At 38.6% G+C, this 20,175-nt stretch overlaps 1 long non-coding RNA gene and 1 pseudogene across 2 annotated transcripts; one reads left to right on the top strand and one right to left on the bottom strand.

Moving 5' to 3' along the window:
- The first annotated feature begins 513 nt into the window (after nucleotides 1-513).
- LOC134757460 (uncharacterized) lies at nucleotides 514-8,925 on the top strand. 2 transcript variants are annotated; one of them, XR_010131449.1, is made up of 3 exons: nucleotides 514-656; nucleotides 1,475-1,589; nucleotides 8,500-8,925. It is a non-coding gene; the product is annotated as an uncharacterized lncRNA (long non-coding RNA). The 2 variants fall into 2 exon arrangements; XR_010131448.1 differs by lacking the exon at nucleotides 1,475-1,589.
- A 1,703-nt stretch (nucleotides 8,926-10,628) lies between these two features.
- On the bottom strand, nucleotides 10,629-19,462 carry LOC101137089 (protein FRG2-like-1; annotated as a pseudogene).
- Between the last annotated feature and the right edge of the window lie 713 nt (nucleotides 19,463-20,175).

The following is a 20,175-nucleotide window of genomic DNA, read 5'->3' as shown; positions in this document are numbered from 1 at the left end:
AAATATGTTATCTGCAATTTCTTCTCATTTCTTAAATGGCATTTTTACTCCACTTAATGTTTTCTTTGATGTCCAGAAAGCTTATTACACTTGATGTAGTCCCATTTTTGTGTTTTTATTCTTGTTACTTCTGCTTTTAATGTCATGTTCAAAAAATTACCAGGACAAATGTCACAATTGTTTACCCTATAATTTATTTTAAAAGTTTTAGAGCTATCTTACTTACATTTAAGTATTTAATTCATTTAAGATATTTTTGTATACGGTGCAAGTATAAGGATACATTTCTCACATAAATTCTGTGGCTGTAGAGGAAAGACAAAAACCCAAAACCTAAAAGTGAACAAATTAAACCCAGGAACTACAGAAAAGGAGGGAAGTTAATATCTTTCTGTCTTTCTGAATTATCCCTAGTGTGGCCCAGAGAAGAGTTGGGGAGTCCTGTTGGGCCAGAATGAGTAGTAGTATTAGTTAGACCAAATGGTAGAACAGGATGGGTGGGTTCAGTTTCTCTAAGGAATTTCTTCCTTTTGTGATGTAGGCATGGAATCCCAGTGAGCATCCTGCACTCAGTGTCCAACTGTCTGAAGCCACAGTTGTTTCTGAAGACAGAGAACAATTGCTTTTTGCTGAGGAGACAGCACTCCACAGCTGAGGTAAGGTGGATTCTATAGAGCATTAATTCCATTTTCTCCTTCTTCTGTGAGCTGGGTTTCTTTCTTCAGTTTTTTATCTAGAGATGAAATTACATTGTCAATATCTGTGTAAAATAGAGATATAAGTCTGGCAAGTAGACGCTTAGATGCAACCCTCAGCAGAAATTCTGGTCTGTTTTTCTTCTCACTTTTATTCAATTTTTGTCACAGAAAGATGCCCTGACATGTGGTCTCTCAAGAGTGATTAGAACATTGTACTTCTAGAGGAGTTAGTTGATGGAACATGGCAGAGCATAGAATGAGGATGGAAGCTTCTGTCCAAATCTCCCAGGCTATCTGTGTGTGGGAAGTGGAGTCAGGAAAGACCCTAGAGCTTTGGAAGTGATCATTAAGATAAAACAAAATCCCTGTAAATTAGAGTACAAGGGAACATATTCATTAGCCACCTTTAGAGTCAGATGCTCAGGGCTGAGCCGGTGTGGGGAGTGTTCAGACCTGTGCATGCCTGGGAAAGCCTCTGATCATGTATGAATGGTGAGGCTTCTGGGTGCATGAGATTGAGTGCCCTTCCTCGGCAGAGCACCACTGAGTGAACAATTGATTTAGGATCAAGCATATGGAGATCAATTTTATTTTGAATATCTCAAAGACAGAAACTGAAAAGAATTTTTTGCACTTTGAAATTGAGTAAGGGTGTCAGAAACTTCAGTAAAAAAGTCACAGGAGGAAAGCCTGAAGTCTTATTCATCCCCAGAAACCACCAAAATCCTGATCCAAACTGTAAGAATTCACCTCGTAAAAACTTGATTTTTGAATAGGAACAGCTCCAGTCTACAGCTCCCAGTGTGAGCGATGCAGAAGACGGTTGATTTCTGCATTTCCATCTGAGGTACCAGGTTCATCTCACTAGGGAGTGCCAGACAGTGGGCGCAGGTCAGTGGGTGTGCGCACCGTGTGTAAGCGAAGCAGGGCGAGGCATTGCCTCACTTGGGAAGTGCAAGGGGTCAGGGAGTTCCCTTTCCTAGTCAAAGAAAGGCATGACAGATGGCACCTGGAAAATCGGGTCACTCCCACCCGAATACTGCGCTTTTCCGACGGGCTTAAAAAATGGCGCACCAGGAGATTATATCCCGCACATGGCTTGGAGCGTCCTACGCCCACAGAGTCTCACTGATTGCTAGCACAGCAGTCTGAGATCAAACTGCAAGGCGGCAGCGAGGCTGGGGGAGGGGCGCCTGCCATTGCCCAGGCTTGCTTAGGTAAACAAAGCAGCCGGGAAGCTCGAACTGGGTGGAGCCCACCATAGCTCCAGGAGGCCTGCCTGCCTCTGTAGGCTCCACCTCTGGGGGCAGGGCACAGACAAACAAAAAGACAGCAGTAACCTCTGCAGACTTAAATGTCCCTGTCTGACAGCTTTGAAGAGAGCAGTGGTTCTCCCAGCACGCAGCTGGAGATCTGAGAATGGGCAGACTGCCTCCTCAAGTGGGTCCCTGACCCCTGACCCCCTAGCAGCCTAACTGGGAGGCACCCCCGAGTAGGGGCAGCCTAACACTTCACACGGCTGGGTACTCCAACAGACCTGCAGCTGAGGGTCCTGTCTGTTAGAAGGAAAACTAACAAACAGAAAGGACATCCACAACAAAAACCCATCTGTACATCACCATCATCAAAGACCAAAAGTAGATAAAACCACAAAGATGGGGAAAAAACAGAGCAGAAAAACTGGAAACTCTAAACAGCAGAGTGCCTCTTCTCCTCCAAAGGAACACAGTTCCTCACCAGCAATGGAACAAAGCTGGACAGAGAATGACTTTGACGAGCTGAGAGAAGAAGGCTTCAGATGATCAAATTACTCCGAGCTACGGGAGGATATACAAACCAAAGGCAAAGAAGTTGAAAACTTTGAAAAAATTTAGAAGAATGTATAACTAGAATAACCAATACAGAGAAGTGCTTAAAGGAGCTGATGGAGCTGAAAACCAAGGCTCGAGAACTACGTGAAGAATGCAGAAGCCTCAGGAGCTGACGCGATCAACTGGAAGAAAGGGTATCAGCGATGGAAGATAAAATGAATGAAATGAAGCGAGAAGGGAAGTTTAGAGAAAAAAGAATAAAAAGAAATGAGCAAAGCCTCCAAGAAATATGGGACTATGTGAAAAGAGCAAATCTACGTCTGACTGATGTACCTGAAAGTGACGGGGAGAATAGAACCAAGTTGGAAAACACTCTGCAGGATATTATCCAGGAGAACTTCCCCAATCTAGCAAGGCAGGCCAACATTCAGATTCAGGAAATACAGAGAACACCACAAAGATACTCCTCGAGAAGAGCAACTCCAAGACACATAATTGTCAGATGCACCAAAGTTGAAATGAAGGAAAAAATGTTAAGGGCAGCCAGAGAGAAAGGCCGGGTTACACTCAAAGGGAAGACCATCAGACTAACAGCAGATTTCTCGGCAGAAACTCTACAAGCCAGAAGAGAGTGGGGGCCAATATTCAACATTATTAAAGAAAAGAATTTTCAACCCAGAATTTCATATCCAGCCAAACTAAGCTTCATAAGTGAAGGAGAAATAAAATACTTTACAGACAAGCAAATTCTGAGAGATTTTGTCACCACCAGGCCTACCCTAAAAGAGTTCCTGAAGGAAGCGCTAAACATGGAAAGGAACAACCATTACCAGCCACTGCAAAATCATGCCAAAATGTAAAGACCATTGAGACTAGGAAGAAACTGCATCAACTAATGAGCAAAATCACCAGCTAACATCAAAATGACAGGATCAAATTCACACATAACAATATTAACTTTAAATGTAAATGGACTAAATGCTCCAATTAAAAGACACAGACTGGCAAATTGGATAAAGAGTCAAGACCCATCAGTGTGCTGTATTCAGGAAACCCATCTCACGTGCAGAGACACACATAGGCTCAAAATAAAAGGATGGAGGAAGATCTACCAAGCAAATGGAAAACAAAAATGGCAGGGGTTGCAATCCCAGTCTCTGATAAAAGAGACTTTAAACCAACAAGGATCAAAAGAGACAAAGAACGCCATTACATAATGGTAAAGGGATCAATTCAACAAGAAGAGCTAACTATCCTAAATATATATGCACCCAATACAGGAGCACCCAGATTCATAAAGCAAATTCTTAGTGACCTACAAAGAGACTTAGACTCCCACACAATAATAATGGGAGACTTTAACACCCCACTGTCAACATTAGACAGATCAACGAGACAGAAAGTAAACAAGGATACCCAGAAATTGAACTCAGCTCTGCACCAAGCGGACCTAATAGACATCTACAGAACTCTCCACCCCAAATCAACAGAATATACATTTTTTTCAGCACCACACCACACCTATTCCAAAATTGACCACATACTTGGAAGTAAAGCTCTCCTCAGCAAATGTAAAAGAACAGAAATTATAACAACCTGTCTCTCAGACCACAGTGCAATCAAACTAGAACTCAGGATTAAGAATCTCACTCAAAACCGCTCAACTACATGGAAACTGAACAAGCTGCTCCTGAATGACTACTGGGTACAAAACGAAATGAAGGCAGAAATAAAGACGTTCTTTGAAACCAACAAGAACAAAGACACAACATACCAGAATCTCTGGGACACATTCAAACCTGTGTGTAGAGGGAAATTTATAGCACTAAATGCCCACAAGAGAAAGCAGGAAAGATCCAAGATTGACACCCTAACATCACAATTAAAAGAACTAGAAAAGCAAGAGCAAACACATTCAAAAGCTAGCAGAAGGCAAGAAATAACTAAAATCAGAGCAGAACTGAAGGAAATAGAGACACAAAAAACCCTTCAAAAAATTAACGAATCCAGGAGCTGGTTTTTTGAAAGGATCAACAAAATTGATAGACTGCTAGCAAGACTATTAAAGAAGAAAAGAGAGAAGAATCAAATAGATGCAATAAAAAATGATAAAGGTGATATCACCACCAATCCCACAGAAATACAATCTACCATCAGAGAATACTACAAACACCTCTACGCAAATAAACTAGAAAATCTAGAAGAAATGGATACATTCCTCGACATATACACTCTCCCAAGACTAAACCAGGAAGAAGCTGAATCTCTGAATAGACCAATAACTGGAGTTGAAATTGTGGCAATAATCAATAGCTTACCAACCAAAAAGAGTCCAGGACCAGATGGATTCACAGCCGAATTCTACCAGAGGTACAAGGAGGAACTGGTACCATTCCTTCTGAAACTATTCCAATCAATAGAAAAGGAGGGAATCCTTCCTAACTCATTTTATGAGGCCAGCATCGTCCTGATACCAAAACTGGGCAGAGACACAACAAAAAAAGAGAATTTTAGACCAATATCCTTGATGAACATTGATGCACAAATCCTCAATAAAATACTGGCAAACCGAATGCAGCAGCACATCAGAAAGCTTATCCACCATTAGCAAGAGGGCTTCACCCATGGGATGCAAGGCCGGTTCAATATATGCAAATCAATAAATGTAATCCAGCATATAAACAGAACCAAAGACAAAAACCACATCATTATCTCAATAGATGCAGAAAAGGCCTTTGACAAAATTCAACAACCCTTCATGCTAAAAACTCTCAATAAATTAGGTATTGATGGGACGTATCTCAAAATAATAAGAGCTATCTATGACAAACCCACAGCCAATATCATACTGAATGGGCAAAAACTGGAAGCATTCCCTTTGAAAACGGGCACAAGACAGGGATGCCCTCTCTCACCACTCCTATTCAACATAGTGTTGGAAGTTCTGGCCAGGGCAATTAGGCAGGAGAAGGAAATAAAGGGTATTCAATTAGGAAAAGAGGAAGTCAAAATGTCCCTGTTTGCAGACGACATGATTGTATATCTAGAAAACCCCATTGTCTCAGCCCAAAATCTCCTTAAGCTGATAAGCAACTTCAGCAAAGTCTCAGGACACAAAATCAATGTACAAAAATCACAAGCATTCTTATACACCAATAACAGACAAACAGAGAGCCAAATCATGAGTGAACTCCCATTCACAATTGCTTCAAAGAGAATCAAATACCTAGGAATCCAACTTACAAGGGATGGGAAGGACCTCTTCAAGGAGAACTACAAACCACTGCTCAAGGAAATAAAAGAGGATACAAACAAATGGAAGAACATTCCATGCTCATGGGTAGGAAGAATCAATATCTTGAAAATGGCCATACTGCCCAAGGTCATTTACAGATTCAATGCCATCCCCATCAAGCTACCAATGACTTTCTTCACAGAATTGGAAAAAACTACTTTAAAATTCATATGGAACCAAAAAAGAGCCTGCATCGCCAAGTCAATCCTAAGCCAAAAGAACAAAGCTGGAGGCATCACGCTACCTGACTTCAAACTATACTATAAGGCTACAGTAACCAAAACAGCATGGTACTGGTACCAAAACAGAGATATAGATCAATGGAACAGAACAGAGCCCTCAGAAATAACGCCGCATATCTACAACTATCTGATCTTTGACAAACCTGAGAAAAACAAGCAATGGGGAAAGGATTCCCTATTTAATAAATGGTGCTGGGAAAACTGGCTAGCCATATGTAGAAAGCTGAAACTGGATCCCTTCCTTACACCTTATACAAAAATTAATTCAAGATGAATTAAAGACTTAAACGTTAGACCTAAAACCATAAAAACCCTAGAAGAAAACCTAGGCATTACCATTCAGGACATAGGCATGGGCAAGGACTTCATGTCTAAAACACCAAAAGCAATGGCAACAAAAGCCAAAATTGACAAATGGGATCTAATTAAACTAAAGAGCTTCTGCACAGCAAAAGAAACTACCATCAGAGTGAACAGTGAAATTTTCAACATCAGGTTGAAAATTTTCGCAACCTACTCATCTGACAAAGGGCTAATATCCAGAATCTACAATGAACTCAAACAAATTTACAAGAAAAAAACAAACAACCCCATCAAAAAGTGGGCGAAGGATATAAACAGACACTTCTCAAAAGAAGACATTTATGCAGCCAAAAAAGACATGAAAAAATGCTCACCATCACTGGCCATCAGAGGAATGCAAATCAAAACCACAATGAGATACCATATGACACCAGTTAGAATGGCAATCATTAAAAAGTCAGGAAACAACAGGTGCTGGAGAGGATGTGGAGAAATAGGAACACTTTTACACTGTTGGTGGGACTGTAAACTAGTTCAACCACTGTGGAAGTCAGTGTGGCGATTCCTCAGGGATCTAGAACGAGAAATACCATTTGACCCAGCCATCCCATTACTGGGTATATACCCATAGGACTATAAATCATGCTGCTATAAAGACACATACACACGTATGTTTATTGCGGTATTATTCACAATAGCAAAGACTTGGAACCAACCCAAATGTCCAACAATGATAGACTGGATTAAGAAAATGTGGCACATATACACCTTGGAATACTATGCAGCCATAAAAAATGATGAGTTCATGTCATTTGTAGGGACATGGATGAAATTGGAAGTCATCATTCTCAGTAAACTATCGCAAGAACAAAAAACCAAACACCGCATATTCTCACTCATAGGTGGGAACTGAACAATGAGAACACATGGATACAGGAAGGGGAACATCACACTCTGGGGACTGTTGTGGGTTGGGGGGAGGGGGGAGGGATAGCATTGGGAGATATACCTAATGCTAGATGAAAAGTTAGTGGGTGCAGCACACCAGCATGGCACATATATTTATATGTAACTAACCTGCACATTGTGCACATGTACCCTAAAACTTAAAGTATAATAATAATAAATAAATAAATTTAAAAAAAAGAAAATTGTTTAAAATAAGTAAAAAAAAATTGATTTTTTTCACCATATAGATTTATCTTTCATTTGACCTTTAATTACAAGTTTTAGTTAATACATTTTATTTTACCTTTATGATAGAAATATCAGATTCTTAAACTCAAAGCATTAATGATGCCTACCCAAGTGTAGTTTTTATTGCCAATTAACTTTCTACTATGATGCAAATTTGTGTGTCCTTCTAAAAACTCATTTGTAAAAATTTAATCCCTGATGTGATAGTTTTAAAACATGTAGCCTTTTTGGAAGTGACTAACTCAGGAGGGCTTCATCCTCATGAATGTAATTAATACCCTGTAATAGAGGTTGAAGGGAGCACCCTTGTCCCTTCTGCCATTGAAGACACAGCAAGAAGGCATCATTCATGAGAAATGGGACCCTCCCCAGACACTAAATTTGCTGGTGCTTTGATCTTGAACTTTCCAGCTTCCAGAACTGTGACCAACGCATTTCTGTTATTTATACATGACCCAGTCTAATGTATTTTGTTTTAGCAATCTGAACAAATGAAGACACTTTCTGATGCACTGTGGTTTATTTTTGAATTTATAGTTCCACTAAGCTATCTATATATTCAAATATCAACATGTCTCACAGGGTGGGACAGCCACTCTAATTATTTTTTCAGAGCTTTCTTAGCTGTTCTTATTTGTGTTTTCATCTATAGGAGTTCTCCGATACAATGCCTGCTTCCACTACCAAATGGTATCTATACTGGGACAAAATTAAATTTATTAATTACTGCTAAAAAAATTGATGATTGAGTAATAATGAGTTTTTCTGCTTTAGAACATGATGTGATTTTCTATTTGTTTATGCTGACTTTCCTATATTTTGAAGACTTTTTATGTTCTTTGTCATACATTTTACAAATTCTTGTTAGATCTGTGTATAGCTAGTTCATTTTATTTTGTCCTGTTAAAAAGTAAACTGTAGCACAATACAAATTATACAAGTTTTCTTGGCAGGGAATGATGGTGCATATCTGTGGTTCCAGCACTTTGAGAGGCCAAAGTGAGAAGACTACTTGACAAGCCAAAGTGACAGGGGTTGAGGCCAGCCTGGGAAACATAGTAAGACCCTGGCTCTACAAAACAGAAGAAGAAATTAGCTGGGTACAGTGGTGCATGCCTGTATTTCCAGCTACTCATGAGGCTAAGGCAGGAGGATGGCTTAAGCTCAGGATGTAAGGCTGCAGAGAGCTTTGATTCTATCTATGCACTCTAGCACGGGCGACAGAGCAAGAACCTGTTTCAAAAAACATTTTTTTCTTGAGTAACAAGCAACTAATGAATTGTGGAACACCGGACCAAAAGAGGTTTACCATTTTAGTGGCAAAGTGTCAGAGGTATTGAAGAAATGCGGGAGCAAAATATTAAAATTATTTGATTCATTGCAGGTATAAAATTGTCTTATTTGGTTTACCTTATAGACGTATATTACTAAAAGCTTTTTGAGTATTTCTGATAACTTAAGCTTAAATTCTGTTGTTGTTGTTTTTCTAATACAGGCATTCACAAAAAATAGCTCGCATTATGTTTTGCTTCTTTGCAAATCAACAAGATGATGTCACTGGGGAGGTCTAACTGATTCTGTCTGCTCAGGAATGTTTCCAAGGCTTGGTCTCCTTTTTAATTTACTTTATAAATCATTTTGTAATTTTTATCTCCCACACATTCTGTATCTTGTTAATTACTTTTATACATATGTAAATATATTTTATGTATGATTTCTAAGTATATCACTCATGAAAATTGACTGTGACACAGGCATACCTTATCTTATAGCACCTTATTGTGCTTCACAGATGTTGGATTTCTTACAAATTGAAGGGTTTTGCAACCCTACATTGAATGACTCTATTAATACTATTTTTCCAACATCATGTCATCTTTGTGTGTGTGTATACCTGTGTCAGCATTTTTTAGCAATAAAGTACATTTTTTATTAAGGTATGTATATTTTTAATATAAACATGGGCTATTTCAGTTTTATTCTACAGTATAGTGTAAACATAACTTTTATATGTTCTGGGAAGCAAGAAAAATTGTGTGACTCACATTATTGCAATATTTGTTTTATTGCACTGGTCTAGAGCAAAACCCATATATCTCAAAGGTACATCTATATCTTTTTATTGAATTGGCCCCATTAACTGAAACAATAAATTGCTATTCTTTGACTAAACAAGAGCTGTGGAGTATGGAGAGGTCAGGGTGAAAATGAAGTAGAAGTGAATATAAACAGTCTTCTAACTCACACAGGTAGTAATACAAATTAATTATGGATGAAATATAAAATTATCTAAAACTGAATATTCTCAGAAACATTAATGTTTATATCATTATGTATATGGACATTAAGAACATAATAAAAATAAATTTAGATGATGAAGGCTTTCATAATCTCAATGTAAAATGCAAGAATAAAAAATATAAAATTTATCAATGTATAAAATAAATGACAATATTTATATTATATTTAATATCCTGCAATACAGTACAATCAACTGTAATGTATAAAATAGAAGAAAGTTTAAATATGGAAAATTTAAAAGGAGGCAAATATGAGTCAGGTAAAGAATAAATAAGTATGATCAATTATATTTAAGATACACTGACCTGAGTTTTATGGAAAAATATTAATGGTAAACACCTTGTGGAGTGATTTCACCATAATTTTATTAAACTGTAAAAATATATTAACATTTTCCCACAGGGAGTACAATTAAAGATTTGTGGATATTAGTCCTCCATGGGCTCAGCGTTGGAAAGTTAGAGGCTACAGCCTTTTGTGAATTAAAAGAGAAACATATAACTTTTTATTTATTTTTCTACAATTTAAAATTTGCAAAGGCATATGAATGATTACATCCTAATATTTGTCTGATTATATAGAAATGCATGACTGTCACCAGACATCCGAAAGACATCAAATGTCTAACAAGAAACATAAAATTTGTTTATAATCTTAGCCCTCTGCGAAATGCAGGGTTCACCATTTTGAGTATATTGTTCAAGCTACTTTCCTATAGCAGGTTCTTGCTCTCATTCCAAGACCTGCAATTTCTGCTGAATGGGGTCAGGGTGCACCCAGCTCAAGCCTCATCTGACCCACTGACAGGCTCAGTTATCTCCTGCCCAGGCAAGGGATGGGCTTCTCTATCCAGGGCTGGATCCCCAGGGCCAGGCAATGTGGCTGAAACAAGCCAGTTCTTAGCAGGGAAGACATAACCTACCTGGGTGGCTATAAAATAGAAGGTCTGCACCTGAGCACACAGAGGCCCCCAGAACCGGGCAAGCTGAGTGAGCTGCTCCCAGGTCAGTAGAGAATGGACCTGCTGCACCGATACCCAGTATAGGTCTTGATAAATGGCCTTGACACAGCTTGTAAAGTCACCAAGCTTTCTGAAATGACAGCCATTGAACTCCTAGGGTCTGAGACCTGTGCTGCTTGCTGCACCCAGTGTGAGCCATGAAAGGCCCTCTGTGGTGGGCATCACAGGTCTCCTTGATTTTATTGCTGTGCAAAGTGGAGGACTTTAGTTTCTTTTTCAACATCAAGCTGTGCTCCTCTCCTGGACAGAACCCTGCAAAAGAAGCATGTGAGTGAGATACTCGCCAGCACAGTTCCCACCGACCCTCATTTCCAGAACCTTCCATGCACCTTCAGGTGAACATTTGAATCTTCCCCTCCATCCTGACCATATTAGTACTTAAATGAAGTGAAATTTAACACCTTCTGAGTCCCCAAATATTCTCTGAGTGCCAGGATCTCAAAAATTTTTTCAGTCACCTTGCTGCTCAAACCCTCTATAAAAGTCAACTGCTTATTTTCCCTTTGGGGGAAAAAAGGCAAAATTCTACCAGCTCTGTCTTGGCAGCTGTCCTTGGGACCGATTTTCCTTTTCTTGGAGTTTCCCTCATGTGAGCTCGACTCTGGTTCTGTTGATAAAATAAGAGTTTGAGTAAGTGTCTCCAACCAAACACCCTAGAAGCCTTAGTTCATCCTGGACACAAAGGAGCTGAAGCAGCTATCAAACACAGCTCTCCTCTGTTCTCCAGAATCCATGTCTATATGGCCCTGGCTGCCAAAGAGCTCCCAGTTTCCTTGCCAGGGGAGACTGTGTTGCAGCCCTTTCTCTTTTTACCTTGAAAGAGTCAAATTTTACCTAATCTAGCAGTGCTGTTTCTAGCTTTGGGCTTAGTTTTCTCAGAATTCTTCTCTTCATTTAGATTGGGCTCTGATCCTAGTGCAACATGGAATTTAGGTGACTCACCTCTCTCAGACACAGAGTCTCATAGTCTATCTCTGACAAATATTTGTGGATCAGTCCTTTAAGTGAAGCTCTTCTGCCAGTGTCATAAGTGAAGATATTTCTCAAAGTCTCCCCAGGGCTCTAAGCCATCTTCCATCCCCAATTTCAAAATAAAACCCTACCCAGAGACACACAGCTCAGTACCCCTGATTCCAACACTCCTTCCAGCCTCCATAGGAACAGCCCAAGGCATTACCCTGTCTTTGCCTGTGCTTCTCACTGGAATGGGAGGAGGGGGTCTCGGCTTTTTGTTTGAATTGTCTCTTATCTGAGCCCTTTTCTGTAAAGGAGATCTGTTGGAAAGAAGGCTGGTCAGTGGGGCATTGGATGGAGGAGCAGTGGAGAATTAGGGTATTCATTTCCCTTTCCCTTGTTTAAGCTCAGGTGAAAGGTGCTCTCTCTTACACATCCAGATTCAGACTGTGTGTTATTCTGCTGGACCTGCCTTTTACATGTCCTTGGCTGGACGTGGCATACTCCTATTGACTGAACAGTTTCCTTTTTCTTGCCACTCATTAGGGCCTCATAAGAAAAGTTTCTTGCTGTAGTTTTACTAGGGACCTAGACACAGTTAAAGAGGGACATTTTCTGGGTCTTGTCATAGTGTAAAAAAACCCTAAACAAACAAAAAACAAAGCCAGGGGCACAGGAATCAGAAAATAGGGGAATCATTTTTCTAATTTCTGTCCCAGTTCCACCTGGAAGTATTTATGATACTGTTTATTTTTCAACATGCAGAATTAAACATACCTATATTGAAATGTGTCATACATTTGGCAAAAGAAGAGAATTACACATAGTGTTAAAATCATGTACATAGATATTATAATTTTTCAAATGCTTGGAAATGTCAAATTAAAATTATGGTTGATTGTATTAAATAGATACATATATGATAACATAAAAATATGAAGAAAAAGTAAATACCAAATAAAATGGCTCAAATAATTAGAGATTAGACAATTAATTAGACAATAATTAGATCAAATATAATCAACTCGAATTTATTTAATTAGAGCAGATGCTAACTTAATCAGCGCCTGATTCCTGAGGTAGCAAAAAGTCTAGGTGGAGAGAGAAACTTTCCCCTTTTCTCACCCTTCCTCGGTCATCCTGGGAGCTCCACTTTCCTCTGTAGAATTTATTCAGCCTCCTTAGTAAACATGGACTTGGTCCCAAACAGGTAACCCAACTGACCACAAGAAAAGCAGCCTAGATCCTGAGCATTCAGCTCCTGTCTTCACACAACAGACACCACCTCAGTCCCATCAAAGCCTGTGAAGTTTCCCTACATCCACCATTGAGACATTCCAGAGCAGCCTCTCAAAATTGCCTTAACAGGATGGGACACGATATGGTGGAGCTCCTGGCTCAGGACAGCTGCCTCACCCCTTCCTACTGAGAAGTCTGTATCTGCTGGTTAGAGCTATCAAACTGTAGAAGGCTTAGTGCCTGTCCCAGCAAGTGTCCCCTCAAAAGCCTTCTTTCTTGTTTTCTTTCCTTCTGAGAAAAGCATGCAAGAATGAGACCTTCTATGTTAGAGAGAACTCAGCCTCCACTCTCAATTGACTTGGTTGACTGATGAATTGATGCCCTGAGGAGGGGATAGATTCAGGGAAGAGACTGTGCTGAATGAGTCTGTGTTTTCCTAGCTGTGCTGTCTGTGCAAATAGTGGAACCCAGAAAAATATCGGGTGGTAGACACACAGACACTCTAATTGTCTGAATTTAAATATTATTTAAATGGAACTTATAGTATCATTATACATTGATACCATAATATCACATAAAATTTGTTTGATATATAAACAAATATTGATATTTTATCATAATATCATAAAGCAGTTGTGCACACAATAGCAGATAATATTCTCCGGTTCTATAAAGTTTATATGTTAATGTTCTTACAAAATTTAACTCAGTTATTTTATAAAATTACCTAACAAAATTTTGTTACTGTGCTATCATAATAATACATAAAAATTATGACACCATAATATATTGTAATATAATACATATGAATTATGATGTCATAATGTATTATATCACAATACATATGAATTATGCCATAATATATTATGATGTCACAATACATACAAATTATGTCATAATATAGTGTGACATCATGATGCATGTGAATTATGATGTCATAACATATTGTGATGCCACAATACATACAAATTATATCATAATATAATGTGATGTCATAATATATTCATTTATTATATTTATGATTTTATAATAACATGAAATCTTGTCAGTCAATTTTATAAGAAAATTGAGTTAAATTTTGTAACAACATTAACATATGTAGAAGCTTACAATCATGGTGAAAGATGAAAGATGAGCAGGCATCTCACATGGTAGGAGTGGGAACAGGAAAGTTGGGATAAGGATACGCCTCGTTTTTAAACCACCGGATCTCATGAATACTCACCATGACAAGAACAGCACAGAGCCATAAGGAATCCATCCCCATGATTCAAACACCTCCCCCAGGCCCCACTTGTAACATTAGGGATTAAAATACAATATGAGATTTGGAACAAACATCTCAACTATATCATATGACCATTGGAAAAACAGATGAAACACTCATGGTTTCTACTGTCCAGATACTTTCATTCCAGAGCAAATGGCTAAATGATTGCATTCAACATTCTGAGGTCAGAAGAGAGAAGGGAGGGGTACAGGGGACTTTGGCTGCATTTGTTCCACTTCCCATATGCTGTTGTTGTGAGTTCTAACATTATCACTAGAAAGGCTATTCATGGACAGAAGAATTATTGCTATTGTTGTGATTATTTCTATTTCTTTTACATTAGTAAAAATAATTTTTTTAGCTTCTCATATAATTTTCCTAAAAAAGCCCTAAGAGTTTTCATTAAATTCCTTGTTATTGTGTGTCATAAAAATTGACAGGGAAATGGCTAAAATAGATTAAAATTACACAAACTCTAGGAGTCAATTCTATCAGGCAAGCTTAGGAAAAACAGAACTGGAAATACTCCACCAGCAGAACACGAGATGCATAGGGCCCACTTTCTGTCCCTGCTGTCCCCAGGTCCACCCTCTTCTAAGGCCTCCTCCAGGTCTGGCTTCACCCTAGAATCTCCTCTCACAGAACTAATTAAAGGAGATCAGAAATTTGAGTGGTGACTCCTGCTGCCTCTCCTGAGCTGGTGCCCCCAATTTCCTGCAAATAAAAAGCAGATAAACGGGAGCAAATAGTTATCTATTTGTGGGCCACAATTTCTTTTTCATTGAAGCCATAGAGACATCCCATCTAGCAACCTGATTTTTATTTTTGCATATCCAGTAGTTGCTCTACAAGGCACAAGATAAAGTCAATATAAATACCAAAAAATCCCTCTGAACAGTTCATCCTTTCTTTCTGTATCCCTTTCATCTGTCTATACAGCTTTTATTCCATACATTTTAAGGTAAATAAATTTAAAAAGTGAAAGAAAAAATAGAAATGCTGGGCCCTTCTTCTAAATCCTAGAAATTATGGAACACTTAGCACCCACTTTCCAGGGTGTTATGAGGATTCACTCACATCATGTAAAGTTTCCAGCACAGTGGTCTGTAACAGACTTCTGAACACATAGTACATGCTTAATAAGCAATGTATTAACTCATGTGTACATGTTTTTTTTTTTAATCCAGACTTACTCAAATGTTGATGCCTTCTCTAGCCTCTGTAATCTTTAGAGAACCGGCAAAAAATGACATGTTTGTAAATGGTGATTGGTGGTGTCCACGTTGAGCCAAAACTCTTTGTGCTGTGGTAAGAGTGTTGGGTATCAGGAATTCTGTGTGCTGTGCCTACTTTCTCTAGATGATTGCTACTACCACGGATGTAGTGGGAGAAACATCAGCATTAAGAGGAGAATTTTTAGAGAAGCTATTTCATGGACCCCTTCCAAAACTGCAAAATCACATCACTAAGAAAAAGGCCTGGAATCAGAAATGATTTACATGTGCATTGAAAATTGAGGGGCAATACTTCTCTAGGTGGCTCTCAGAATAGGCTTTCAACTATAATCACATGACCCCTTTAAAGACCTACCATAACCTGTGCCCTCACCACAGATCCTGTCTGTTGATCTTGGTGGGAGCATCCATATGGTTTTAATTAGGAAGTCAAATTGTCCCTCTTTGATGATTACATAATATTATATCTAGAAAAATCTAAAGACCACTAAAAACCTTTTAGATTGGATAAATGAAATTTAATAATGTTTCAGTATTAAAAATCAATGTAGAAAAATTAGTAGCATTTTTATACACTAATAATGATCAAGCTGAGAACCAAATTAAAAAGTCAATTCCTTTTACAATAGCTACAAAAGTACCTGGAAATACAATTAATCAAACAGGTGAAAGATATCTACAAGGAAAACTACAAAACATTGATGAAAAAAATTGTACATAATACAAACAAATGAGAAAAACATCCCTGCTAATGGATTGGAAGAATTATCATTAAAATGACCATATTGCCCCCCAAAAATCTACATATTAAATGCAATTCCTACCAAAATGCCAATGTTATTTTTCATAGAATTAGCAAAAGAATTAAATTTATTTGTAACCATAGCAAAGTCTGAATAGCCAAAGCAAATTTAAGCAAAGAGAACAAAGTTGGAGATATTACACTGCCTGACTTAAAATTATACTAAAAAGCTTGAATAACCAACACAACATGGTACTGATACAAATAGACACCCAGATCAATGTAAGAGAATAGAGAACCTAGAAATAAAGCCACGTACTGATCATTTACAAAATCAATAAAAGCATACATGGAAAAATGACATTCTATTCAACATGTTGTGCTAGAAAAATTATATTACCACATGCAGAAGTATGAAATGGAACCCGTGACTCTCACCATGTAAAAAAATCAACTCAACATGGATTAAAAGACTAAAATGTTAGATCTGAAATGATAAAAATTCTAGAAGAAACCCAATGATAAATGCTTCTGGACATTGGCCTGGGCAAATAATTCATGACCAAGATCTCAAAAGCAGATGTAGCAATAACAAAAATAGACAAATGGAACTTAATTAAACTAAAAAGTTCCTGAAAAGGAGCTTTTCATTAGCAGGTGAGCAGACAACCCATGAAATGAGAAAAATGTTTGTGAACTATACATGTGACAAAGAACTAATGTCTACAATATACAAGGAAATCAAACAACAAGAATAGAACAAGTAACCTCATTATAAAGCAGGCAAAGAATGAGAACAGATATTTTTCAAATAGAAGACAATGATTGCCAAGAAGCATGTAAAAAATGTTAAACATCGCCAATGATCAGAGAAATTCCAATTAAAAATCGCAATGAAGTACCATTTTATACCATTCATAATGGCTAATTATTAAAAAGCAGAAAAATGACAGATACTGGCAAGGATACAGAGAAAAGAGAACACTTATTCATTGTTCGAGGGAGTGTAAATTTCTACAACCTCTATGGCAAACAGTATAAAGATTTTTCAGAAAAACTAAAAATGGAATTTCCATTTGATCCTGCACTTCCTCTACTGGGTATCTACCCGAACGAAAATAATTCATTACATAAAGAAGATACCCACACTCATATGTTTATTGCAGCACTATTCACAATAGCAACGATATGGAGTCAGTTTAAATTTATCAGTCAATGATTGGATAAAGAAAATGTACTATACGTTTATTCCATGGAAAACTACTCAGCCATAAAGAATAAAATCATGTCTTTTGCAGCACCATGAATGCAACTGGAGGCCATTATTGTAAGTGAAATAATTCAGAAACAGAACATAAAGCACTACATTTTCTTACTTACAAGTCGGAGCTCAATAATGCATACACTTGGACATAGAGATTGGAAAAATAGACACTGGAGACTCACAAATATGGGAGGTTGGTAGAGGGGTTAGGAATGAGAAAATACCTAACTGGGGAAATGAGCACCGTTCAGATGATTGTTGCACCGAAGCCCACACTTCATCCCTATGCAACATGTCCCTGTAATGAAACTACATTTATACCCTCTAATGTATTAATAAAGAGAAAAAAACTGACTTTTTTTCAGTTTTGACAAGAGGGCAACTGACAAGAGGGCAGACTGAATAGACTTTATAATTTTCATAAATATTTATATTAGAAAAATAACTAATAAAAATAAAAAATAATATTGTATTTTTAAGAATGGTATAAAAAGATAATTTGATGAATTGGAATAGTTAGGACTTAGCACATACAATATGTTAAGCAAGATTCTAAGCCATTAGACATTTGTAGACAGAATATCTAACAGTATAAAATAAATAACACAAATATTCATTGGCAATGACAAATTGACATATTTTCAATCCTATTAGATGATATTAAAACCATTACAAAATTTACTGTTTTGTTTCATAATAAAAAATCATAATGTTAAATAATTTCATTTAAAAGTTTGACTAATTAGGCATATAGAGAAATGGGCAGTATGTTGACCAGTAAACAGGATACAAATTATTTTCGAAAAGCAAACAAAATTTTTATATTTTATTTATTTATTTATTTTTCTGGTCGGAGGGGCTGCTTATTGTCTGAGGATATAGTACGGTCCTCTCCCTGGGAGGTGGGGTCTTCCACCGGTCACCCGAGGCAGTATTCCAGGAGGCTCCATGCAACTCACTGCTGGGCTCAGCTTGGGGCTGGGCCTTGGAGAAGGCGAACTGTGCAGGGAAGCAGTAGCTGTGGGTCTTCACCGCCCGCTCTGCTTTGCTGCACTGGGTCCCTGGTGCTCCTCGAAGTCCCACTGAGCCTGCGTCTTTATAGGACGGTGACCATCCAGCCCAGAATCTTCTAGTCAGAGCACAGTTTGACCAGGCCAGGCATTTCCACTTCCTCTCCTTGGGCCGGACTTTGCACTTGGGTTTCTTCCAGTCCTTCTTCTGCCGCCTGTCTGCCGGAGCTTAAATTCCAGCCTCACAAATGTTTCAGCTAGAAAAGGCGTGTCCGCAGCGCCGTGCACACTGGTCTCTCGGAAGGCACGGGCGGGCGGGTGCAGGGCCACCTGCAGGTCCGGGTGCTGGGCCCTGTGAGCTCGACCCCGCCCCTGCCCCCCGAGCCCATCCACTGAGCCAACGGTATCCTCAGCCTTCACTTGCTTCCACCATCACTCCGCCCTACAAAGCGGGTGTGCGCTCCTCAGCTCTCCCTGCATGCCAGGAGCCGCCTCCTCCCCTACCCTGGCCCTGGGGTCCATGCCCACAGAACGCTGGGCAGAGGTGAAGGAACTGGGAAATGCCCCTTTCTCAAATGACTTTGGGGTCCGCCTGGTCTTCTCTACTCCCTCCCACCCTACCTGCACTGTTCCCTGGGGCCTGCAGTTTTAGCAAAGTTCCCTGCCCCCCGCCCGTGTCAGGAAGCAGTCCTGATGCCCACTCCCACCCTTTCCCCTCTTCTGGACCATTCTCTCTCCCCACTGGGTCACTGACAGGAATCCCTCTCCTCCCTGCTGTCCCTGGAGCCTCTCTGCTTTCCGCGCTCAGCCTCCTCCCTGACCGCTTCTCCCTCCTTATCCTGAATCTCCCGACTCCCGTGGGGTGGCCCCCCCACCCCATCCCGGGGCCCAGGCAAAACCGACAAAATTATTTCAAATGGGAAGATCTGAATTCCACTGAAGTCATGACAACAGAAACCTTTGTGGTCATATTTTAAAGAATGATAGTAGCAACTATCCATGTAAAGTATAACTAGCCTTAAAAATACCCACCACTTTGCCAAAAACAACAACAAAACCATGTTATAGCTGAAAAACAAATTCAATAAACTTACAGGATACAATATTAACATGAAAATCAGTTGCATTTTTGTACAGTAACAACAAAGTATCTGAGAAAGGAATAAAGAAAACAATTCCATTTACAATATTATCAAATGGAATGAAATACTTAAGTCATTAAATAGAATGAGTTTAACGAAGAATAGTAAAGATCTGCATACTGAAAACTATAAAATGATGATAAAAAATTGAAGAATACAAAATGGAAAATATATCCTGTATTCATGGATTCTAAAAATTAACATTGTTAAAATATCTATACTACATAAAGTTATCTACAGTTAAATAAATTTCTATCAAAATTTTAATGCCATTAAAATAAATGTAAAACAAACATTTGTAAAATTAGTATGGAGCCACAAAAGACCCCAAATAGCCAAATATTGAGAAGAATAAAAAGGCTGAAAGCCTCAAACTTCTTGATTTCAAACTATATTACAAAGCTATACTCATCAAGAAAGTATAGTACCTACATAGAAACAAATGGAATAG

This window comes from Gorilla gorilla, chromosome 18, assembly GCF_029281585.2.
Source record: "Gorilla gorilla gorilla isolate KB3781 chromosome 18, NHGRI_mGorGor1-v2.1_pri, whole genome shotgun sequence".
In the NCBI taxonomy this organism is placed as follows: domain Eukaryota; kingdom Metazoa; phylum Chordata; class Mammalia; order Primates; family Hominidae; genus Gorilla; species Gorilla gorilla.
This window is presented reverse-complemented; position numbering and strand designations above follow the sequence as displayed.